Source organism: Pinus tabuliformis, chromosome 3_2, assembly GCF_031772625.1.
Source record: "Pinus tabuliformis cultivar Carrire ecotype Pingquan chromosome 3_2, CPIR1, whole genome shotgun sequence".
In the NCBI taxonomy this organism is placed as follows: Eukaryota; Viridiplantae; Streptophyta; class Pinopsida; order Pinales; family Pinaceae; genus Pinus; species Pinus tabuliformis.
Window position 1 is genome coordinate 1,204,864,211 of NC_142302.1, and position 26,594 is coordinate 1,204,890,804.

General features: G+C 39.6%; 1 pseudogene; it reads left to right on the forward strand.

Annotated features, from left to right (window-relative positions):
• Nucleotides 1-14,858: 14,858 nt before the first annotated feature.
• The window catches only part of LOC149185085 (strigolactones hydrolase CXE15-like), a 134,318-nt pseudogene continuing 122,582 nt past the window's right edge, over nucleotides 14,859-26,594 (forward strand).

The following is a 26,594-nucleotide window of genomic DNA, read 5'->3' on the forward strand; positions in this document are numbered from 1 at the left end:
ATTGCTAATCGGTGGAATATAATAAGAAAAAGAAGTAAACTGTTATAAGCATAGAACATACCATAAATTAATAGAAGCCCTTCAAGCTCAAATGGTATGGAACAATATGTTGCATTTGAATTCCATTCTTAGTGCAAAAGTTGATGAATTTGTTGTTAACATATTCTCTGCCATTATCAGATCTTAGCTTAAGAATTTGATGTCTAGATTGTCTTTCAACAAAGGTCTTAAAAGCCAAGAACATGTTAAATACTTCACTCTTGAGTTTTAAGAAGTATACCCAAGTGCGTCTGGAGAAATCATCAAGGAAAGTTAAGAAATACTTGTAGATAGAGAATGAAACAACTGGAAGTGGACCACATAAATCACTATGCACAAGCTGTAAAGGGGTTGACGCATGCCAAGAGGCATGTTTTTCAAAACTATCCCAATGATGTTTTTTGAGTACACATATGAAACAAATACCATCTCTACAAGATACCATTAAAATACCTATCACCATGTTTTCTTTACATAGATTCTGAATGGAGTGATAGTTTAAGCGACCAAATCGCTCATGCCAAAGCTTGCTCACTTCATCATTATCAGTAACAATTACCGAGGGAAGATTTGATGACCCGAAGTTGTTAAACTTATACAACCTTGTAGAATCATTAGCAATGCCAGTAGCTAAAATCTGTCTAAGATCTCTTAAGTCCTTAATTACAACATCGTGAGGTGAAAATTCAACGATTTTACCTTCACTTGAATGAGTTATTTGATATACAGATAGAAGGCTACAGGATAAGCTTGGAACACATAATACATCATTAAATTGACCATTGTCTAGATGAATAGTTCTAGTCCGTACAACACTAAGAGATCTATCATCACCAACATATATATTTTTTGTGTTACAATCATTTAAAGAAGAAAACATGGCTTTGCTTTTGGCCATGTGATAAGAAGCTCCGGAATCAATGAGCCACTCATGAGAATGAGAAGAATAAGATACATTTAGTGCATAACCAAATCGAGATGGTTGACAACCACATGCAAAAGGTGTTATTCTTGAAGATGAAGTTGAAGTTGAAGAGTGCTCCAAATGGATGTTATGCTTCTTCATTGCTGCTTCCAAGGCTTCCATATTATTAAAGCATTTGGATTCTAAGTGGCCATCTCAATTACAAAAGTGGCAATGTCTATCATCCTTCTTCCATTTGTTTTTATTTGCCTTATCATTTTCTTCAAATGATTTTTCATTTTGAGACTGAAATTGCTTAGGAACCTTATTTGCTTTAGGACCATTCTTTTTAGGATACTTCTTCTTAGGATTCTTTTAATTTGGTTGCTGTTGAGCGGCTAAGGATTTCTTAGAAAATTTTCCAAGATTATGAAGACCAAGATATAAGAGTTTTTCTTGTTCTCTTATTAAAGAATGACAAAAGGCATCAAAAGAGGGGGACCTGTAGTCTTGTCCTTGAGAAATAAAGGCTTCTCTAGTAGAATGGAAGGTGGAAACAAACACAGAGTAGGCTGGTCCCAACTTAGTAAGAATGGAATAGTTAAGGCTACCATCTTCTTTCTTAACCTTAACACCTTCTAAGACAAGTCTAAGAGTCTTGAGCTTGGACAAAAAATCTTCAATGGAAGAAAAGTTATTGGGGTCGCATGTAAGCAGCTCATTTCGAGTTGATGGGCTCTAATTTCATTTTTAATTCCAAAAAATTTAGTGATATGTTTCATTGCTTCATTAGGAGTATCAAGTTCTTCGATATGTAATTTAAGGTCTAGAGAAATAGATATCCTTATCAACCCATGTGCTTGATCTTGCGTATTTTCCCATTTGGCTTCCTTATTTCATCTTGAGGTTTGGTTTCTTGGCCTGAGGCTATTCTATAAAGACCTTTACTTCTCAGTAAATCCACAATGTAGGACCACCATTGGAAGTAGTTGGTGCCATTAAGAATAACTTGGCATGAACTTTCAATTTTAACAACAGATGAAGCTGTAGATGTTGAAATTAAGTGTTCCAATGGAAAGATCTCGAAAAATTAGGCTGATTAAAAAAACAGCTCTGAAAACGGCTTCCGGATGAAGAAGTTATGGCTTTTTGAAAAAGGTTATTGAAGATGCTAATGAAGTGCGTGAATGTGCGGAAATGAATGATAATGTTATATTAAAAAAAAAATTCCCTCCCCGTTTCCAACTTAATCTAATTAGCTCACTTAAAAAAAAAAATTATGTGACTCACTTTTATGAATAAGTGAAAGTCACTTTTACAATGGTACTTTATGAGCTACCCACTAAATTGTAACTTAAAAAAAAGATAAAGAGACATTAGAATTATAAGTGACTCACCTTTTATAATGGGTGAGAACACTTCTACATAAAGTAACTTTAAAACATAAGCTACATGTGCTTTCTAAAAAGTAACTCAACAAAAAGAAAGACTTGAACTCAAGACCTCTATTCTCATAAAGTAACTTTGGACCAAGTGAGCTACTTTAAAAGGTTAGTGATTTTTGGAAAAGAGGAAGGGGTTTTTTTTCTTTTCAGTCGTTGAAGCTTTGCAGTGCATCCTTACTTGAAAAATCTCTTTTTTCCTACAAAACAAAAACCACAAAACCTAACACAAACATACAAAAAAAACAAACCTTACGGCTTGAGGTTAGATTTAGATGGAAACTAAATATTTTCCTCAATGTTTCTGATTTTCCGAGATCACACTAAGGCGTGGCAGAAAAGAGCATACACATGAGAAAAATCCTTCCTTTATGTTTCTAATTTTCCCAGATTGCACAGAGCCGCGGGGCAAAGAGCATACACATAAATGAAAGGTATAGATCTAATAATAAAAAACAAAGAGCTAAATAAACTGAAATAAATAGAGAGATGAATAGATACAACTACAAATAAAGACTGTATACCTCCAGATCTTAAAAATGACATAGCTAGGGCAACTAGAAACCTTTTCGTGTGAAACAAAAGGGGTTCCTCACTGGAACAGATGCTCTTAACACAATAGAGCAGTCCTCTCAGCCCAAAAGTAGTAAAAAACAATAGATCTGGGAAACCATAGTCAGATGCAGTTGTACCGGCTTCAGATTTGGATCACCAACTGATGTGGCCCTAAAATAGATCTCATATCGTGTAGGAATTTACAAGGTAAGTTCCTCAAACAGGACACCAAAGGACACTGCTCACAAACAGATCATAGATCAATACACCAGTATTCTTCACATGGTTGAAACCCTCAAAGAGGGAAGCAATCCATGGCTTGAGCCAATGCGGCCACTTCAGGCAATTTATTAATAAAAGAATGAAAATTTACATAAGCTTCTCTCATGAACGATTACCCTAAAAATGACCCTCCATGCTCTTTAAATAGAGATCATGGACCAATCGAGTGTTAAGCCATAGATCAAGTGTTGGTAATAACGAGGAGAGAATGAACTATCGGATCACTCAATGTCTAGAACATATCGTGACTATCAGATTGCAAGTTACAAAAGTACATGGTAAAGAAACACACTTTACCTAACTATACACTAGACCAAGCTATACTTAACTATTTCCTATGTGTCAGAATATCCTAACATAGTGTCGACGACATGTTCAAGAGAAGTCACTCAGTTAAAATTCATCCTTTGCAATACTAATAAACCTTCATTTTCATGACCACCATTCTTGAAACTTGCATCATCAGTCACATTTTGTATCCAAAAATTATTACACTTGTTTCGTGTCGTTGATGTGGGATACATCAAGGCCCTCCTGCGAGAGTCGTTTCTTGTCAACATCAGTACATTATCCAAGAAGTTGACTTAGAAACACCCTTTCAATACCTTGAGGCTTATATACATCAATGACAGGTTTCTCACTTCCAGCAATAGGTTGACATCACTGGCCTTTGACCGAAAGACTTTGTATGGTGTTCGACATCAAAACATCCATTCACACCATGCAGAATGCACTACAGTACCTTGAGGATCATTATCATTATTAGTTATTCTCTTGCTTTCGTTAACGACCTACATCATTGGATGGCAATCATATGGTGTCTTCCCATGTTCGACCTCATAACACATATTCGCATGGTTAGACTCGTACTTGAGCAAATGATTGAACAAGATAGAAGACCCCAGATCTAGTTTCATCCACCCAGGTTGCGATTTCAGGAAAGTACCAAATCATCCGTACAATGGCTTTACACTGATGGTCATACCATCATGTGTCTATATCTATAGATGACTATCGATGTACTTGTAATGAAAGTTTATATGCTGAACATGGGTATTGTTATAGCTCCAAATCTCACTCTTATGGTTTGTGATGCTGCACTTATGGCCTAGGGCAACCCCTCCTTCCAGACCTGGTCCAAAAATTTAAAAAAACAGTGTTTTATTCCCTATACGCGACTTTGCCCTGTGTTAAACGCGTGTACACGCGGGTCTGTCATACCCAACCCGCGTGTATCTATTAAAACACTTAAAAAAATAATAAATTCCTCTTTTTCGGGCGGTGATCGCGGGTTTACCTGCTGGATCACCTGTTAGTGCCCGTGGCCTAACTGTTCCCAACCAACTCCTAACTAAAAAACTACTTTGGAGAGGGTATAAAAAGACATCAAAGGGAAGGCCAAGGGGGGAGAGAGAAAGGAGAGCAAGATTATTATGCTGAGATTTTTCCCTTAGACTAGGTCTGAAGTCCTTGGTGCATTCTGCACTTCCCCCATTTTGCATAGGAAACCCTTGTTTCCATGTGTATTGGTGATCATTCATCCTTGACATCATCATTGAGTAAGACTTGGAAGGAGCTCTTGTTGGAGGCTGGAGGCTGGAACGAATCCGGGAGGAAGCTTGCTTGGAGCCTGCTGAAGGTGTTCAGGTGATATCTTTCCGATATATGTACTTTATTTGCCTTTATATATAAAGAAACACGTCTTTGTTCCCGAATAATCTTTCTTTATGCTTATGAGATTCTTGTGTTGAATTCTTATGAAAGTGGTTACTTAAAGATTTTTTATAACTAACTTTATAGCATAAAGATGATTTATATATAAACTTCTATACATGTACTGTTGTGTTCTTTGATTTGTTTGTCGTGCAGGTCAAAGAAAGAAGAAGGGAACTCCAAGAAGGGTTTGCACCCTAACGGTCTTCTCGAACGTAGGACCTTAGGTATGTACCCTAAACATTAGAATTTGCTTAAAAGTAAAATGATGGCTGTGTGTGTGTGTTTCTTTGAATAAGCAATTTTCAGTCTGGTAGAGTCTTAGCCCAAAGGACCCTAGGGGTACTTTCCCTTCAACCAGAATTGGCGACTCCGCTGGGGACAACACTCTTGTTGTTCCTAGTTTGGGTAGTCCTCAAGCCAATCAAGGCTCAGTCCCTCTGTTTGTTGGTTCTGACTGTCTGATATTTTCTTGAACTCCAAGCTTTTCCAGTTTTTCAGTTTGTGTTTTTTTATTTTTCTTGAAAGACTTCAGATACGCACTTTTTCTGGATTACAGAAGCGTATATACGCAAGTTGCACTAAGTAAACCCGCGTATACGCAGGTTTCCTTAGTTACAGTCGCGTATACACGCATTCTGCAAATAATTGCAGGCGCGTATATCACATAATTTTCAAGATTTATAATTTTTCTTTTGCTGAATGTCTGTCTGGTGGTTTGGGTCAGTTTAAAACAGTCAATTCCCAGTGACAGTTCTCTGTTGAACAGGGGGCATCTTGTTTCGAACTCTCTCTAGTTATAAGGAGTGCTAGTCTTGTTTTTCGTTGATTGCAAGCGTCATTGATTTTTGACACACAAGATTTCTGTTTAAGAATCTTGATTGCTCTGTTTCGGCAGAGTGGGAAGATTGTGTTCAATCTTTGTGTCCATTTTGTTTTCATGACATTTTTGTTTGCTTAACGAAATCATTTTTATGACCATTTGCTCCTTCGTTTCGGGAAAGTTGTTTGTTACCATTTTCTTGAAACTTGTCTTTTGATTTCTTGGACTTTCATTGCTGCTTTTGATTGTCAAAAGCGATTTCGAACACATTTTATTTTTGTTGAGTTCTCATCATTTGAAAGGTGTCAATTCACAAAAGTGTTTGGTTGCTTGTTTATCAATCATTGGTGTCAGTATTTTTTAGAGTTTTCCTTTGAAAAAGACTTCTTGGTTTGATTGAAAGAAAATCTTTTGAAAGTTTTGAGTTTCGCTTTCTTAAACTTGCTTTTCATTTGATTTCCTTTTTAGCGAAGTGAAAGTGCTTTGTCTTTATCTTCGAACTTGTTTTTATTGTTTGGACGAAATGATTGGTAACACATCATCTTCTATCTAAGCATCTTAGTGGCAAGACAAATTTGGTAAGAAAGCAACTTTCCTTCTTTTGTTTTTAGAGTAGTCTTAAAATCTTGCATTCACATATAGTTCTTGCATTAGCATAGCTTTGCATCCTCTTTTAGGCATGCATAGTTTTGTTAGCTTTTGTGAGTGTGGAGTTTGAAAAGAAAGCAAAAAACTTTGTTTAATTTGAAGTACATCTGAACCTCATAGAAATTGCTCTTCATCGAAACGAAAAAGTGCATGTGCATGTAGTTAGGATAGTTTCTTTTTGCGTCCTAAAAACACCACAAGTTTCACTTCCGTTACCTTTGACTTAAAGAACAGCCTAATAAAATCAAGCGCTTAATTAAAATCCACTAGAACTTTTTGTTTTAGTTATTACACCAACAAGTTTAGGATTTTAGGGCCTTGGATTAGGCGAGTGGAGAGTTAACTCTCCAAGGCCACACAAAACGTCAAACATAAGAGTCTGATTAAAGAGAGTACATCCAATAGCGTTAGGAAGACCAGGAAAGCTCCGGATCTGGGAGTTAAGCACGAGGGTCTGTGAAGACAGGGAAGAGAGATACCCCCTCTCCTACTTGTCCGAACTTACCTCACGACTGTTCCGCCTGGCTTCTGTGACGAGTTGGTACCCATAGTTGCCTCTACTAGGGATCTGCATAGGTGGCTGCGGAGGGGAATCCCGTGGCACCTGAGGTCGACGTTGTATCACTCTCGACAGTACTACTGGAGGGCACCCTTGCGAAGCTTGGGGGCTTGCACCGGCGCAGACTGTTGTTAGGAGGTCAGCGTAACTTCCTCTGATACCTTCGCTGATAGGACTGGGCCGTCATTATCCCAGACTATCTTCGGAAGGCCCCTGACTCCACTTTCTCATATTTTGGTGTCCGGTCCTAATCACCCGGAGCGGAAATACTTGAAAGTTGTTTGACTGGCTGTATCTTTAGGGACTTTATAGTGAGTGCTCTTTGCTCCTTGTATATAGTTGGCTTTAGGTATTTTTGTCTGGTCACGTTTGGACTTTGTGTTCTGAATGACCGGTTTACCACTCTACCGATCTTGAAAGGCTTTTGGTTGTTCTTTCAGAAGTTGTGGAGTTGCCTCCTCAAGGGCAAAGGTTTTGATTGCTTATCCATATTCTTTGAAGAGTTATTTCTATATTCCCGCAAGGGAAAGGGTCTTTGGGTCAGTTAAATATGGCTAATATTCCTGTGGAAACCAACCAAGGTACCCTCCCAAAAGGGGATCCTTGTGCTTTTCCTTTCTTTGGAAACGTTGGTACTCCCTTGATGGCCACTTTGAATATTCCTGGGTTGAATGTTGGACTACCCGTTTGGCTGTGGTCCACTCCGAATATTCCGAATGCTCTTGAAGCTTCTCAGTTGGATGCTTTATTTCAGGGGCATCATATGGGTGCTAATTGTTCATCTTCTCTCAAAGAGAAATCTGGGATTCCTTCTTCTCCTCCTTCTTGTAACAAGAAATCTAAAAAGAGGAGAAAAAGGAAGTCAAAGAAGAAGAATAATTTTAGCACTTCATCTTCAACCTCTGCGAGTCATGTTGGAGATGAGTCTTCAACCTCTGCAAGTCATGTTGGAGATGAGCCTTCAGCCGCTGCAAGTCATGCTGGGGGCACAAGTCTAGTCACTGCAAGTCATACTAGCACTTCATCTTCAACCTCTGCCAGTCATGTTGGAGATGAGCCTTCAGCCGCTGCAAGTCATGCTGGGGGCACAAGTCTAGTCACTGCAAGTCATACTAGCACTTCATCTTCAACCTCTGCCAGTCATGTTGGAGATGAGTCTTCAGCCGCTGCAAGTCATGCTGGAGGCATGAGTCTAGTCACTGCGAGTCATACTAGCAAAGAGTCACCGACCTCTGCAAGTCATGTTCAGGACTCTCCGCAAACCACTGCTAGTCATGTTGGCGGAATGGAGGTTGATAAGAAACCTGGACGTAGAAGTTTTAAACCTAAGTTCCCTTGTAAGATATGCAAGGGAGACCATCTTACTCATTTATGCCCTGGTATTCCAGAGGTTCAAAGGATATGGTCCGAGTCTGAAAGTACTTCTACTCCTAGCTCTGATTTGGTTTCTCATCAATCCCATCAACCATTGGTTGATAATGTGGTAAAGCCAGTGCAATCGCTGGCCGATTACACTCCTCTTTTGGGGGGTGAAGTGCTTAACAAAAGAGTCTGTTTGATCTCTAGTACAGAGTCTTCTGGTATAGGGGGCACTCCGGTTTCTTCGAATGTTCCCCCTCCAAGTTCTAAGAGTGTTTCCTTTGATTGGAATAGTCTTGTTGAGCCTCGTCTTCCTTCCGCTGCACCTTTCCAAATAAAGGTCAGAGTCAATTCCACAAATGTCTATCGATGTATGGTGGATGAAGGATCCTCTACAAGTATTATATCCTCTTCGACTTGGAAAGCTTTGGGTTCCCCAAAGTTGTTGACAGCTCAGAGTCAGTTGTTAGCCTATGATAGAAGGCCTGGTGAATCTATGGGTGTTCTTCCTCAAGTGCCTATCACTTTAGGTGGGAAGACTGTCTTAATCGATATGATGGTGGTTGATAGCCCTTTAGACTTTAATATGCTACTTGGGCGTGATTATGTCTATGCTATGAATGCTGTGGTGTCTTCACTCTTTCGAGTAATGTGCTTTCCTCATAACGGGAATATTGTCACTATTGATCAGCTTGCATTTGATAATCACCACCCTAATTCGACTTTACTGCAGAATGCCCCTTGGTTTGTTCCAAGTGTGCAAGTAGACTCTACCCCGCCACGGGTCAATTATGTGGCATTGAAGCCTCAATGTTCAATTGCTTCTAAGAAGGATCCTTTGACTTATTATTCTCCTTCTTGGGACTTGGTCCCGGCAGTTGACCGAGAGATTCTTCCTATAGGGACATGGGACCCTTTAATTCCCTCTTTTGATCCTTGTAGTTCTCATGATTTCTCAGATCTTGTTTTGCCTTCACAGGAGGAATTCTTTGAAGCCATGAGTTATGACTACCAAAGGAGTCCTTGGTCCGATCCCTGCAAAGGGGTTGTTCAGCAGAACTATTATGCATAAGCCGCAAGGCTGCGTTGTTCCCTGTACCATATTGTATATATGAGGTACGCATTTTCAAGTTTTGTATCCTATAACACAAAGATTTTATATGGAGTTTATATGTGGGATGTATTAACTTCGTGTCTAGTGTTCCTATTTATGTTTACAGAACTTGGAAGATTTCTCCTTTGGAAGTTTATGATTGGTCCGTTCTGACAGGTATTGGTTCTCGAAACTGGCATATAGGTTAGGTTCTTCCGCCTGCATTGTGCACTTATCAGTTTCCTTTTCCATTTGGCCTTAGGATCGACCCCACCAAGGTCTGGTGCGGAACCTTCTCATTGCTTAGAAGTATCATGACTTGTGTGGTAGAGCCTACCTTATCATGGGTGCCCTAGTTAGTACCTTATTGTCGCTTGGCACTCATGCAGATTTTTCATCCCTAGGCTCGGGAGTCCTCTGTAGTCCCGCCATGACTTATGCGTTGAAGACTCATTCTTCTTTGCTTCTTCGTTTCGTTCTGGCCTTATACCCCAGAGGCTCCTATGTGTGTTGAGTTGTACTTCTGCATTGCATGTTGACCATTTGCACCTTTTGGCCTATAGCCGGCTTCACTTGGACTCGTGTTAAACCCACTTTTGACCATGACGTCTGCAAAATCAACCTTGCATACCTTTGACTTCTGCAGCTTGACATACCTTGATCCGTGGAAGGAACATACCTTTGAGTGTCACTGACCAGTTTTTCACCTCCCTGCATTGAGCATAGGAACGTTCCTTTCCCAGGAACTAGATCATCTGTTTCACCGACACTCGTTCTTTCCACTGTACCATAGCATTCTTTTATTCTTTTTCCGGCTTATCAGAAAAAGACAAAAAAATTAAATATTCCAAAAAGAGCGGGAACAGGGACATTATTTCCATTTATTGTTGGCAGCTAGAGTCAGTCGTGTCGCCCTTGAACAAAGCACTCAAAACAAAGTCTCCTCCACATGGGTGGGATTTAGTTTGACTTAGGTAAGCCATAACCTTGTTATCGAGTCAGTTCTCCCCCGATTGGTTATCTCTTCCAATCATATGGAGGGTTCGTTCGTGCCTCCTGCATGACGAACTTATACAGATTCATTATATGCTGCCACATAGTCACATTGAGTCGTGCTTTTGTTCAAGGGAAGTTAGCCTGAGTCGGCCTTTCTGCGGTGTCTCTTGACTCATTTTTCAGTCGGCCATCCCTGGTTGTCAGTGTCATGTCTATCATCACATCAGTTATATTGGTCCTTCACTCGTGCCGGTTTGAGAAGGTCCCCATTGACTTCTTGCTGGCGGGTCTTGTCCTTATCGACGACGACACATTGCTCTGAGGGCAGACCTAGAGACCGCACCCTGGCCCTATTTTCATTATTGATAGGTCACCTTGTGCTCAGCATCGATCAGTATCATGGGTCTTTGACTGAGTGGTTTCCCTTGTGTTCGACATCAGCATACATTATCACACATTGAGATTCGTGCAGTACCTTGGTTTCCATTTGACCCTATTGGTGGATACCTCGCCTCTGTGTCAGCTTTCATTATTGGTTGGTTCAGAGGGTTTCTGCCGTGCGCTAGCCACATCTTGTGTACGCCGGAAACGTACTTCGGTTGGGTTACTACATCTTTTTCGTCCGATTCCTTCCACATTATTGGCCTACGGGTTACACTCGCGCTAGATTGATGGAGGATGCCTTAATGCCTTCCTTCTAGCGGATCTTTCCCTATCGACTCCGACTCATTGCTCTGGGGCAAAGATCTAGAGTCCATTTGGCAGTACCTTGGGGTTTGCAGTCATTAGTGGCAGATTCCTCGCTATCGACAGTGGGAAACCATCATTGTCTCCTGATTGATAGATTCTTACAGGTGTTCGACTTCAACTCATCTATTCACACTTGTTAGATTGTACTGGGTACCTTGACGCTCATTATCATTATCGGTGAGTAGTCTCGCGTTTGTTAACGGTATACATCAATGACCGGTAATCAAACGATTTCTCACATGGTCGACTTCAGATCATTTATTCCCATGGTGTAGAAATGTACCACGGCAGTCGGTGAAGACCTCAGGTTGTATCAGCATTCATTGGTTCACTTGACAGTTGCTCCTGTTGCTGCTAGTTGATACCACTCCACCTTATATGTTGCAGTCAGTCATGGCGACATTCTATATGCTGGCACCTGAGTTTGCAGTGTAGTACCATCCTATTCCATCATGTTCAGTTGGTACCTTATGGGATCAGTCTTTGATTTCAGTGATCCGTTGCATCTTTCAGCATCATTGACAGTTTGATATGTGATATTCAGACATGTACTTACTCATTATGATCAGATGATCCATTATGTATTTTACAGTCATTTATACTTGTATACTTAGTGGATCCACTCGTACTTGATATGCGGACATGCTTTACTTTTCCTGAGCATGGGTATGCCCGCCTCAGACAGTGTTTCTTTCTGATCTCCTTTCGGTGGCTTGGCAGGCTGAATTTTGGTGAAGTCCTCCTCGGTTTTTCGGCAGAGTTCTTTTCCTTGTACTTACTTAATATATTTCGGCCATCATGTTCCCCTTCTGACCTCATACATTAGGGGGCATCTGTTATAGCTCCAAATCTCACTCTTATGGTTTGTGATGCTGCACTTATGGCCTAGGGCAACCCCTCCTTCCAGACCTGGTCCAAAAATTTAAAAAAACAGTGTTTTATTCCCTATACGTGACTTTGCCCTGTGTTAAACGCGTGTACACACGGGTCTGTCATACCCAACCCGCGTGTATCTATTAAAACACTTAAAAAAATAATAAATTCCTCTTTTTCGGGCGGTGATCGCGGGTTTACCTGCTGGATCACCTGTTAGTGCCCGTGGCCTAACTGTTCCCAACCAACTCCTAACTAAAAAACTACTTTGGAGAGGGTATAAAAAGACATCAAAGGGAAGGCCAAGGGGGGAGAGAGAAAGGAGAGCAAGATTATTATGCTGAGATTTTTCCCTTAGACCAGGTCTGAAGTCCTTGGTGCATTCTGCACTTCCCCCATTTTGCATAGGAAACCCTTGTTTCCATGTGTATTGGTGATCATTCATCCTTGACATCATCATTGAGTAAGACTTGGAAGGAGCTCTTGTTGGAGGCTGGAGGCTGGAACGAATCCGGGAGGAAGCTTGCTTGGAGCCTGCTGAAGGTGTTCAGGTGATATCTTTCCGATATATGTACTTTATTTGCCTTTATATATAAAGAAACACGTCTTTGTTCCCGAATAATCTTTCTTTATGCTTATGAGATTCTTGTGTTGAATTCTTATGAAAGTGGTTACTTAAAGATTTTTTATAACTAACTTTATAGCATAAAGATGATTTATATATAAACTTCTATACATGTACTGTTGTGTTCTTTGATTTGTTTGTCGTGCAGGTCAAAGAAAGAAGAAGGGAACTCCAAGAAGGGTTTGCACCCTAACGGTCTTCTCGAACGTAGGACCTTAGGTATGTACCCTAAACATTAGAATTTGCTTAAAAGTAAAATGATGGCTGTGTGTGTGTGTTTCTTTGAATAAGCAATTTTCAGTCTGGTAGAGTCTTAGCCCAAAGGACCCTAGGGGTACTTTCCCTTCAACCAGGTATGCATTCCATCAGTGATTCATGAAAAAAAATCAAAATATCATGATATTATGTATTGTAATTGATGCAGGTCACCATCCACTTTGGAACCTCCTCATCACATCGTAAAGCATATCACTCAACATTAACATTTTCGACTTCATTTGTTAGGGGGCAACTGTTACAGGTCTATTTTGGCACATCACTCCCATCATTTAGATCAGTACTTTTAGGGTTCATCAAACCCTAATTCATTTGCTACATGCCCTAGACAAGTCATCACTTTGAATGCCTCCCTCCCTGAGAGTTTCTTGGCCTGAATCCCTCCAGAAATGCCTCCTTGAGGGACCAACGTAGCCTTGCTCAGGGGTAAGTGCGCTTCAGTGCAGGTAGGCCCATGTCACGGTGCATTTAGTTGAAAATAATTATATTATTTTGTATTAATGGAGAAAATGATTACATAGTTGTAACGTTCTCCCTAGTTTAGGGTTAGTTCCTAGAGTTTAGGGGTTCGGTTTCAACTTCCTAATTCCTAGTATTATACTTAAATGATGTAATATTTCATTGATGTGTCATAGAGTGTATGAGAGTGATCTCTCTGTTCTGAGTGTAGTCTCCAGGTGCAGGCCTGACGTGTGAGCTACATCTCCTTCTTTTTCAACTTTGTTCACATTTTATCTTGGTATCAGAGCTCACATTGGGTGAGCCTGATCTTGTATCAGCTCTTGTGACTGAAGTTCCTTTGTGGCCAGCTTGCCTTGTGGTATAATTGCCCGTGTGGTGTGAGTTGCCTCTGTGGCCGCGTGTACACAAGGAGCTTTGTGCTCAATTGAGCAGGTGGACTGCAGAACACCTGGCTCGGACTGGATGTTTTTTTTTAATTTTCTGAGTAGAAGGGGATTGGCGTGCTTTTCATGTTGACAGTAGCGCCAGGAAGCAGAATTGGCATGACTGTTCGTCTGTTAATCGCGCCAGAGTGGCAAATTACCCGATTGGCGCGGAAAATCACGGAAAAATCGCGCCAACAAATTTTACTCTAACTGATTTCTTCTTGGCACGGATTTTTCACTCAGGAACGCACCAATACGCTCGAGGACACGCCAATCCAACTTCAAAGAGATCTGCGGGAAGCCTCATCTTCGTTTGGCGATTTGCGAAGGGAGCAAATCAGAGAAGTTGTAGATCTATCCGGGAGAGGCAGATTAGATCAGTTTTGATCAGATCGATTTTTTGGCTGTATTGAAAAACAACGAATTTGCTCATCAGAGCGGGATTGATCTTGCTGAGTTGTTAGATATTGCCAAATTTGAATCAGTGGGTAGATCATGAGATCAGCAGATCGGTGACAGATCGATTTGAAAGGTATCGATTTTTTGTTACTATTGGGTAGATTCATTTTTTAAATTTGATCAGAAAGAGTAATACGATGGAATCTTACCTCCACGAGTCTGGGAAACTCGATGGATCTAACTTCACGAACTGGAAGTTTAAGATCCAGAGCTTGCTTGAAGGTGTGAATGCTTGGTGCAGAGTTATAGGTGATGAGCATAGGGTGAATGCGGGGGCGCGGGAGCAAGACTGCGATAAACGAGAGAACAAGGCGAAAGTTTTGCTGAAAATGTTTGTGAAGGACAATGTTATCTCGCACGTCAGAGACTGTAAAATGTCTGCGAAGATCTGGACGACCATCAAAAATCTGTATCAGACCCAGAACACAAGCCGAGTTATGGCACTTAAAAGCAAGCTATTTTCGATGAGGGTGAACGAAAATGAGACTGCTGCTGCATTTGTTGCGTGAATCAAATATGTGAAAGATGCATTGGGGAACATCGGAGAGGCGGAATCTAACTCTGATCTTGTCTCAATGACACTGAACGAGATGCGAGATGAATTTCAAATGTTCATCACTAGATTAGTGGCAGAGGAGAAAGCGCCCACATTTAATGATCTGATAGGGTTCTTGCTGCAAGAGGAGGAGCGGCGGCAGAACTTGAACCCCCAGAGTGATGATCTTGCGCTGATGGCGAAACGACGATCATTCAGAGGGAAGCAACCACAACAGAAATCACAGCAGAAAGGAGGAACATCGCAGAAGCATTCACATAAAGGTATGATTGCAAATTATTCTGTAAAGAAATGTTATTATTGTGGAAAGAAGGGCCATATACAGAGTTTATGCTTTAAGAAGCAGGCTGATGATGCAAAGAGGAAGCAGGCAAAGCACAGAGGATACTTTGTTGAAGATGATGTTGAAGAAGATAAAGATTTCAGTCATGAATTTCGACTGTTCATAGTCGACCATGACCTTTCAGCATCTGATGAGGATGACATATGGTATGTTGATTCCGGAGCATCCTCTCACATGACAGGTAAAAATGAATTTTTTGATAGTCTTGAAGAAAGTACATACGGATCAAAAATCTATTTAGGAGATGATAGTGGATATGAGATTAAAGGTTATGGGGTTATTCCAGTCAAGTTACAAAATGGAAAAATTAGTCATCTTCAGAATGTTTTATATGTACCTGGAATTAAGAAAAATCTGATATCTGTATCCATGATAACTAATCAAGATATGCAAGTCGAGTTCTTCAAGACTCACTGTGTGATAAAGGATTGCAGGAAAGAAATAGTTGCAACAAGCGTGCGTGTTGGAAGCCTATACAGACTAGATGTAAAGAGTATATCAAAGTGAGCCATGGTTGCAAGAGGATCGACAGTCGAACAACTCTAGCATCAGAGATTCGGTCACTTGAATTTGCAAAACGTCATGCTATTGTAGAGAAAAGGTATGGTTGAGGGGCTCCCTATCTTTCGTAATATTCAGTTAAATTGTGATGGATGTGCCTTAGGTAAAATGCATAGAGAACAGTTTCCTATGCATGATAGGAGGAAGGAAACAAATATTTTAGAACTAGTGCACACTGATATATGCGGACCTATGCATACAAGGTCGCTAGGTGGAGCATATTATTTTTGTTATTTACTGATGAATGCACTAGATATTCATGGGTTTATTTTCTGAGTAAGAAAAGTCAGACTTTCTAGTGCTTTAGAGAATTTAAAACCTTGGTGGAAAAACAGTTTGGTAAGAGTATAAAAATTCTCCGATCCGATAAAGGGGGAGAATACAAGCTAGGGGAATTCATGAAATTCTGCAAATCTCATGGGATTGTTCAGCAGTTTACAGTGCCACACACACCATAGTAGAATGGAGTCGCAGAACGCAAAAACAAAACCTTAGTGGAGTGCGCAAGGAGCATGTTACAAGGTATGGATCTATCTAATAGTTTTTGGGCAGAAGCTATTAATACTGCTATATATTTGAAGAATAGAAGGCCTACGAGGTATATTAGCTTCAAAACTCCTTTCGAAGCTCTATATGGATTCAAACTAGCAGTAAATCATCTAAGAGTATTTGGGTCAAAAGCATTTGCCCATATACCCAAAGCAGTTAAATGCATCTTTGTTGGTTATGCCACAGAATTTAAAGCATATAAATTGTTCAATCCTGAGACTCATAAGATATTTGCAAGCAGGGATGTAGTGTTTCATGAACAGGTACAGGAAGGGAAAGATGACATTGGTGATGATTGACACATTCCATTGTTGATGGATGAAAATAGCGAGGATGAAAGAGAGCAAGAGCAGAAAGAAGAGAAAAAAGAAGAACAGGAAGAAGGTGATAAAGCAAGCCCATTTAGAGCTGAAGAAAACAAATTTGAGGTAAGTCCCCTACCAAGGAGATCTGGTAGGAAGACTCAATTACCATTAAAATTGGGAGACTATGCTTTGATGTCAAATGTTTTGAACATTGTAGAGCCCACTAATTACAAAGAAGCTAGTCAATTTAAGGAGTGGAGAGCTGCAATGAATGAAGAGATGGAATCAATTCTTAGAAATGATATTTGGGATTTAGTTGAATTGCCTAAGAATAAAACACCCATAGGATGTAAATGGATGTTTAAACCAAAAATGAATGCAGATGGAAGTATAGAGAAATTAAAAGCTAGGTTGGTTGCAAAAGGATATTCACAGCAGGAAGGTATCGATTTTGATGATATTTTTGCACATGTAGCAAAGTTAAATACAATTAGAATGCTTATTGCTTTAGCTACTAAATATAATTGGGAGCTACACTAGCTTGATGTCAAATCTGCATTTTTAAATCGTGAGTTAAAAGAGGAAATTTACTTAGTACAGCCAGAAGGGTTTGTAAAGCAGGGGCAGGAACATCTTGTTTGCAGATTGAAAAAGGATTTATATGGTTTAAAATAAGCACCCAAGTCTTGGTATGAAAAGGTTGATTCTTTCTTTTTAGAGTATGGATTTCATAGAAGTTTGAATGACCCAAATTTGTATACCAAGTACAATAAGCAAGGGCAGATTATTCTGATTTCTTTGTATGTAGATGACATGACTATAACAGGAGATGCAGATGATTTAATCAGAGGAATCAAAAGGCTTATGGCACAAGTTTTTGAGATGAAAGATCTTGGAAGACTTCATTACTGTCTCGGATTAGAAGTATGTAGAGATATTGGGAAAACTTTTCTTACCCAAGGGAAGTATGCCAGAAATCTGTTAGAAAAGTTTGGTATGGATCAGTGTAGATGAGCAGCGACACCTTTGCAGCAGAATCTGAAGTTGAGCAGTGACGATGGCACTAAAGAGGTTGATGCTACAATGTATAGACAGATGGTTGGCAGCTTGATATATCTTACAACAACCAGACCTGACTTAGCATACTCTGTTAGTGTGTTGAGCCAATTCATGTCAAAACCGCTTGAAAGTCACTCGGTAGTGTCTGACCAGGAAGACTTGGCAGAAAAACTGATTCGATTATTTCATTAGGTAGCTATTGTTATATACATGAATGTGACTGATCAGTTCATCTTCTTGATGATTGTTCACATTCCACATTCACCCAATCGCAGAGGATTAGGTGTCAACATTCCCCCCCTTAATCTGAAGGGATGTTGGTGAGTCTAAGCATCATTCTGAATCTTTCAAGCTTTTCTCTTCCAAGCGCTTTGGTGAAGATGTCTGCAATTTGCTCATTTGTGGAACAATGATGAAGATGGATTGTTTTGGCCTCAACATGATGTCGGATCAGATGATATTTTGTATTGATGTGCTTTGTACGATCATGGAACTTTGGGTTCTTTGCCAACTTTATTGCAGAGGTGTTGTCAATCATGAGTGGAGTTGATTGTACTTGTTTTACCTAAAAATCTTCAAGAATTTTCCTGAGCCACACAATTTCTTTCGTTGCTTCAGCTGCTGCCACGTATTCTGCTTCTGTTGTGGAATCTGCTGGAACTGATTGTTTGCATGATCTCCAAGAGACATCTCCTGATCCAAGACTCATAGCATATCCTGAAGTAGATACTCCAGTTTCCTTGTCTCCATCGAAGTCTGAATCAGAGTATCCAATCAAGCTGAAGTCGTCCACCTGTGTATACTTGATTCCAAGGTCTTGAGTTCCCTTCAAGTACCTTAGAACTCTTTTTGCAGCAGACCAATGTCCCTCGCAAGGCTTTTGCATGAACCTGGAGAGGATTCCAACAGTAAATGAAATGTCTAGTCTGGTAGTAGTGAGGTATATGAGACTTCCTACAAGCTATCTATACTTTGTTGCATCCTCAAATTCCTTTCCTTCAATAGATGTGAGCTTTAAGTTTTGTTCCATTGGAGTAGAAAGAGGATTTCACTTTGTCATGCCAAATCTGTTTAACAAATCTCCAATGTATTTCTTCTGAGAAAGAAATATGGATTTTGGATGTTGGGTTACTTCAATGACAAGATAGTAATGAACATAGCCCAAATCAGTCATTTCAAAACTTTTTCCTAATTCTTTCTTTATGGATGCAATATAGCTTTCATTTCTCCCTGTCATTAAAAGATCATCTACATATACCACAAGATATACAACTATTTTGCCAACTTTCTTGACAAATAAAGTTGCATCATCAAGATCAAAATGATTGAAGTTTAGTTTTAGAAGATGCTCAGTTAGTTTTTCATACCAGGCTCGTGGTGCTTGTTTGAGGCCATACAAGGACTTCACAAGTTTGCATACTTTATGTTCATGTCCTTTCACAACAAATCCTTCAGGCTGGGACATAAAAACATTCTCTTTTAGATCTCCATTCAAGAATGCAGTTTTTACATCCATTTGATGGACTTTCCAACCGCTCTGAGCAGCTAGTGCAAAGAGTGTCCGGATGGTGGCCCATTTTGCTGTGGGGGCAAAAGTTTCCTCATAATCGACCCCTTCCTTCTATGCAAATCCTTTTGCCACAAGCCTAGCTTTGTGCTTGTCAAGTGAGCCATCAGCTTTGTATTTGTTCTTGTAGACCCACTTGCAGCCAATTGGTTTGGTTCCAAATGGAGGATCAACCAGCTTCCAAGTGCCATTATTTATGAGGGCATCATACTCCTTTTTCATCGCTTCTTTCCATTCATCATGAGAAGTAGCTTCTTTGAAGGAATTTGGTTCAAAATCTGTAGACAAGTTCAATTCACAATCATAAGTAACATCCATATCAACAGGTGAATTAGGGTCATCTACATCACCTGCATTTTTTGGGTTTGAATTTCTGGTTCCTGTTTTTCCAATTTCATCAGGATGAACACTTTCAAGTGTCTTTGTCAGCCACTTTGGGGGACCTTTCTGAGATTGTCCAGGCTGCTCTGTTGATTGAGTTGGGACTGAATCAAGATTGAGTCTCCCAATTCTATCAATTACATCACTTAAAGCATCATCCGTTGTTGGAGTTTTATGCAGGGGAGATTGTTCTTCAGAAGAAGATTCCACATGTTGATCTAGTATACGAATCCCCCCTTCAAGATGTGGAATCTGATTATCAAATTCTTGAAATGATTTTGTTTTTGCGAATCTATCCAAGCGATCAAGTTGCCGCTCAACAACATTGTCAGATTTGGATGATTCCAGAAAAATGACATCTCTAGATACAACAAACTTTTTATTTACTTCATCATAGAGGTGGTATGCTTTAGAGGTGTTTGAATACCCCAGGAAGATACACTTACGACTTCTAGCACCAAGTTTGTTTCTATGTACCTTTGGTATCAAAGCATAGCAAGTGGAACCAAAGATCCTGAGATGTTTTACCGAAGGAACATGTCCATACCACAATTCATAAGGAGTCTTGTTTCTTATAGCATTAGATGGACATCTATTCTTTATATATGTAGCACATAGAACATCATCAGCCCAAAACATTATCTTTACATTTTTGAAAAAGAGCATGGATCGTACCATATTCAAGATTGTTCTATTCATTCTTTCAGCTACACCATTCTGTTGGGGATTATAAGGCACAATTGTTTGATGTTTAATCCCATGTTGGCGAAGATAGTGTTCAAATTCATTTGATGTATATTCTTTTCCATTATCAGTGCGAATAGACCCAATATGAGATTGTGCACCATTTTCAATCCATTTATGAAAATTCTTGAATGTTTGAGAAGCATCAGATTTGTTCTTCAATAAATAAACCCAACACATTCTGGTGTAATCATCAATAAATGTCATGATATATTTATTTCCATTTGCAGAAGGAACAGGCATTGGACCACATAAATCTGAATGAATGAGTTCAAGCTTTCTATGTGCCCTTGAATGTGAATCATGAAAAGACTGTTTGCTATGCTTTCCTAGAATGCAAGCATCACATTGCTTATGTTTCCTAGGAATTGTAGGCAAACCAACAACACCATTTTTCTTCAATAAGCGGAGACTGTCATGGTTTAAATTTCCAAATCTAGCATGCCATAATAAACTTGATGGAAATGTACCTTCTTCATGATGAGAAGTATATGAGAAATGTTGTGCATGAGCAGAGGTTCCTTGCAGTTTGAGAAGCCTTTCTTCTTCTATTCCCCTCATGACAAGTGAGTGGTCAGATGCTTTTCTTACCTCAAGCTTGCCATCAAACATATGAATGGGGTGACCTTGCTGGCGGATGTGGACCAAGGACAGCAAGTTTCTCTTGAGTTGTGGGAGATATAGAACATGATCCAGAAGAAAGTCTGGAAGACCAGGAAGTTTAAGCCTGATTGTGCCAAGCCCTGATGGCTTGATTTTTGACTGATCTGCAAAGTATACTGCTCCATCAACATTGTCAGTGAAATCTTCAAAAAAATCTTTCCTATGAGTCATATGAAAGGTTGCTCCTGAATCAAGCAACCAATAATTTTTTGAAGAAGCAAGTGAAGCATTAAACAAATCTTCATTTACTCCAATGTTACATTGTGCCTCAATATAGTGAGTGGATTCAGGTGCTTTACCTTTGTCTGTATCATCAGTTTTACCTTTCTGCTGGTTTCTTTTCTGCTCAATTTTGTCCCATGGTAGCTTGCATGTAGAAGCATCATGTGATCCATTTCATTTGCAGCGAATGCAATGCAGATCTGCTTTTTCTGCTTGAGAATGTCTGCCCCCCCTGCCTCTGAAGTATCTTCCTCTTCCTCTTCGTCCACCTCTTCCTCTTGTAGAATCTTGAGCATGATGCTTTTCTTTATGAGCAAGGAAAATAGTCTCTTCAGAAGATTCAGGGACTGTCTTCTTTCCAAAGGCTTTCTCTCTTTCAGCAATTTTTTTCACAAGAGAGTCAAAGGTTATATCTTTAAGATTTCCATTTGCTTGTAGAGACTCAAGATAATTGGAGTAAGTAGGATAGAGTGCCTTGAGAAAAGCAATAAGAGGGATATCCAGCTCAACCTTAGTGGATTTAATATCATGCATTATAGACTTTACTTCAGATGCAAGAGCAAGAGGATCATTATTTTTCAGTTCAACAGTGAAGAGTTTAATCATGAGCTGAACAACTTCAAGTGCAGAATGTGAGTCATAGAGTTCTTTCAGCTTTTGTAAAGCTTCAAAGGCAGTTGAATATGATGAAATATGGCAACTTACTTCTTCATTTACAGATGCTGCGATTAATGCATAGGCTTTGCTGTTCTTGTTTTCCCAAATGACGAGCTCTTTGTCTGATGTAGGCTGCACTGGGTCATTGTCTCCTTCTCTGACACACACTCTCCACAACTCATTAAAGATGAGGGTGTGTTTTATCATCCGGGACAATTCAAGATAGTTCTCCTTGCCAGTGAGAACTATTCCTACCATAGAGATGATTGAATGCATTCTGTAAAATAATTACTTCTGCTGATATACAGTGAAATTGTATTCAAAAAAATCTCTGTGGGAAATAATCAATCATTCACCGCGAGCTCTACAAAGTTGGAGCAGCAACGGTATCAACCGCGAGCTCTACAAAGTTGGAGCAGCAACGGTATTACAATTTTAAAGTTCAGTGAAGAGACTAAAAAATCACCATAAATCCCTTTGATTCTCTAGACCTTGAAGCCAGTAATAAAAAATATGGCAATGTTACTAAAGTGCTGGACAACTTAAAAAAAAAAACTTCAGCACAACATTAAAAACTTCAGCACAACAATGTTACTAAAGTGCTGGACGACTTTAAACAAAAACTTCAGCACAACAATGTTACTAAAGTGCTGGACGACTTTTAACAAAAAAAGACTTCAGCACAACATTAAAAACTTCAGCACAACAATGTTACTAAAGTGTTGGACGGCCAAGCTCCGGGTTCAGTTTTCTTTCGGTACAATGTCTTCTCTGTCGCATCATATGGCAAGTAGCAGTCATTAGCAGACGACAATAAGGATCGACCTTGGTATCTGAGGTTTTTACAATGATCACTTCACAAAATAATTCGCAATTGATACCAAATTGAAAGGTCCATGGGCATATCTAGAACACTACTAGTTTAAAAACAATGTTGCCTTCTCGATCATTGCAATAGCTGCTCCGTAAGTCGCATATTCAGGTTGGAATATATTCATCCAATTTGAGACAAAGTAACTTGTTGGAGTGACTTCTATCTGTCATTAGCAGACGGCAAAGTTGTGTTTCCCCCTCGCTTGTGTACTCTCAGAGCTTTCGCTGATAGTGGAGATGACAGAATGCCGAGTTTCTTCAATTCTCTCGCCGCCAGTATCGACCATGCAGCCAAATTCAAAGACTGGGAAATTCTGTCGGGTCGTTTGGCAATGGTGAGAAAATCTTCTTGATATTCTGATTCGAATTTTCCGTCAAGCTATTAGCATTCGCATGTTTGGATGCCCTCATGCTGTGAATTTCTCATGGATTTGCAGATTGTGTTTGCGACAACCATCAATGTGGAGCTATTGACGGGAAACTCTCTGTTTCACAAGATGGATATGCAAAAGATCTGCGAGTTTGGGGGAATCTGCATGGCTTCCATTGTAGGTGCTGCTGTATTTTGTCAGAACTGTGAGGTATTTTGCAAGGAAACCGAAGCTCACGGCCCTCTTACCATTACAGGACAGAGGCAGGCACCAACGCATACCATGTCAGGACAGAGGCAGGCACCAACACATACCATGTCAGGACAGAGGCAGGCAGAGGAGTTACAAGGGGCATAAAGGGTAAAAAAAGGGCTGGCTTTGATACCATGTCAGACCAGGAGTAACTCCAGACTTGGCAGAAAAACGGATTCGATTATTTCGTTAGGTAGCTATTGTTATATACATGAATGTGACTGATCAGTTCATCTTCTTGATGACTGTTCACATTCCACATTCACCTAATCGCATAGGATTAGGTGTCAACAGGTAGCAGCAAAAAGTGTGTTGAGGTATCTTTGTGGTACTGTTAATTATGGCATTTTATACGCTGATGCATCCGATGTTATTCTAGCAGGTTTTTCAGATTCAGATTGGGCAGGTAACTTGGATGATCGAATATCCATCACAGGTTACACATTCAGCATAGGATCCGGGGTCATAGCATGGAGCAGCAAGAAGCAGAGTATTGTAGCCTTGTCATCGTGTGAAGCTGAGTATCAAGCATTGTGTGCAGCGATGTGTGAAGCGATCTGGTCGAGAAGGCTTCTCAATGATGCAGGAAAAGAACAGAAGAATTCCACTTCCATCAAAAGCGACAACCAGAGCACCATTAAATTGGCACACAATCAAGTGTTTCACAAAAACACCAAACATATAGACACCCAGTTCCATTTTGTCAGAGAGAAGATACAGTCAAAAGAAATTACTGTTGAATATTGTAAAACTTGTGACAATATGGCTGATATTTTTAGAAAGCCACTTGCACTTGTGAAGTTTGAATTGTTTAGAAGGATGCTAGGATTCCAGGACAACCATTTGTCCATTAAGGGGGTGAGTTGAAAATAATTATATTATTTTGTATTAATGGAGAAAATGGTTACATAGTTGTAACGTTCTCCCTAGTTTAGGATTAGTTCTTAGAGTTTAGGGGTTTGGTTGCAACTTCCTAATTCCTAGTATTGTACTTAAATGATGTAATATTTCATTGATGTGTAATAGAGTGTACGAGAGTGATCTCTCTGTTTCGAGTGTAGTCTCCAGGTGCAGGCCTCACCTGTGAGCTACATCTCCTTCTTTTTCAATTCTGTTCACATTTTATCTCATTTCACAACACTTAGGCCCACTTTGACCTACACTGGGTGAGATTGAGCGAAATCATCATAGGGTTTTGGGAATATTCTTATCTTCTAGAGACATCTATAAGATTCCCACACTTATCATCTCCTATGAGCTCAAAACTGGATAGGGAATGAGTTAAGTGACCTCCTATCCTCTCATCCCTTCCTCCATGGAAACTAACTCTAAGTTTGGAAGACCATTTAATACCCTCATTTATGACCAAACCTCCTTCATTTGCCTATAAATTGAGCACTCATCTAAGTGATCAGGGGCTGGAATTTGAGAATTTGTAAGGAGACATTGTTGGTGTGAGGTTTGAGACATTTTTGGTGTGAGGTTTGTAAGCAAGTATTGTTATGCTGCTAGAGTGTTGTGCTTTTGATGTGATGTTGGTTGGAACCCAAGCTAGAAGAGTGACAATGGATCGAACTTCATGGTTTTAATTCTTCCTTCTACTTAATAAAGTTGTTTACACATTTTCCCATATTCTTGTCTTTATGTATGATGATTATATGTGTAAATTTTTCGATTCCATTTGCTTATAGTAGATAGATTTCTTGCTTTGATTGGTTTTTATCCTTTGTTTATGATTGCAGGTACTTGTTGAGTGGATTAAGTTCGAGAAGGAGCAACAGGAGCCAAACAATGGAGGCAAAGGGAAAGCAAAAGATAACAAATAGGTTCCTTGTCTTATTTATCTTCTATAGAAAAGGTTTAAGTGCTTTAAATTTGTTGTTCTAGGTGTAGCCACCCACCTAGGGAAATTGTGTTTATCTGTAGCTACAAAATTTCACATAACACCATGATAGTCTTAATATTTTCCTGGTCCACCGCTATCCCTTCCTTGGAAATAACATGTCCCAAGTAATTAATCTGAGACTGAAAGAAACTACACTTGCTAAGCTTGGAATACAAGTAATGCTCTATCAACAATGTCAACACTACTTCTAGATGCTCTACATGCTCCTCCTCATTCTTGGAGTATACCAATATATAGCTAATAAACACTATGACAAAATTATCCAGGTAAGGGTTCAACATTGTTCATTAAACAAATGAAAGTGGTTGGAGCATTAGTGAGACCAAAAGGAACAACCACAAACTCATAATGCCCATACCTTGTATGAAATGTTGTGTTGTAGATGTCTTTTTCTTTGGTGCGCACCTGGTGATATCCCGATCTTAGATCAATTTTTGAAAACACTGTTTCTCCCTTTAGCTGATCAAACAAGTCATCAATATGTGGCAATTAATACATGTTCATGATTTTCACCTTCTTCAGTTGCATGTAATCAATGCACAATCTGAGAGTGCCATTCTTATTATTTACAAACAACAACGGTGTACCCCAAGGCAAGACACTTGGCCTTATGTATCCCTTATAAAGAATTTCCTTAAGTTGTAACTTCAATTCAACCAATTTCGAAGTACTCATATTCTAAGGTGCTTTAGATGTTGGTGTTGCTCCTAGTCCTATCTCAATAGAGAAATCCACTTCCTTATGAGTCAGGAACTCTAGAATCTCTACAGGAAACACATCCTGAAATTGCTGCAAAACAAGATATCTCTTTAGTATTTCATAATCCGCAACATCCTTCCCTTTGTCACTGGAAACATGAACTACAAGCAATACACATTTGTTCCTACAATTCTGCTTAGCTTGCATAGTTGTAACCATTCTTATTGATGTAGGATTCTTCTTTCCCTACAAGATTCTCTTTTCTTCGTCATCATCCAAGCACTCAATGGCATTCTCATAACAATATACTTCGGTCCTCTGAGTAAACAACCAATATATACCCAAAAGCATGCTAGAGGAACCCAAAGGAAGCACATTTAGATGCACTAATATAGGCATGGCATTAAGCTCAGATGCATAAGATCTCATCCAATAATGAACTCTTCTCTTGGTCATTATAACCAAATACAACAACTAAGATTATCCATGTAATTCTTTACTCAAATGACACTGATCCACTAGGTCGAAATTACATATCTATAATTATATCTAGGATTAATCAAAATGGAAAAAACTTCATCACAAATATTACCCTCTATCTCA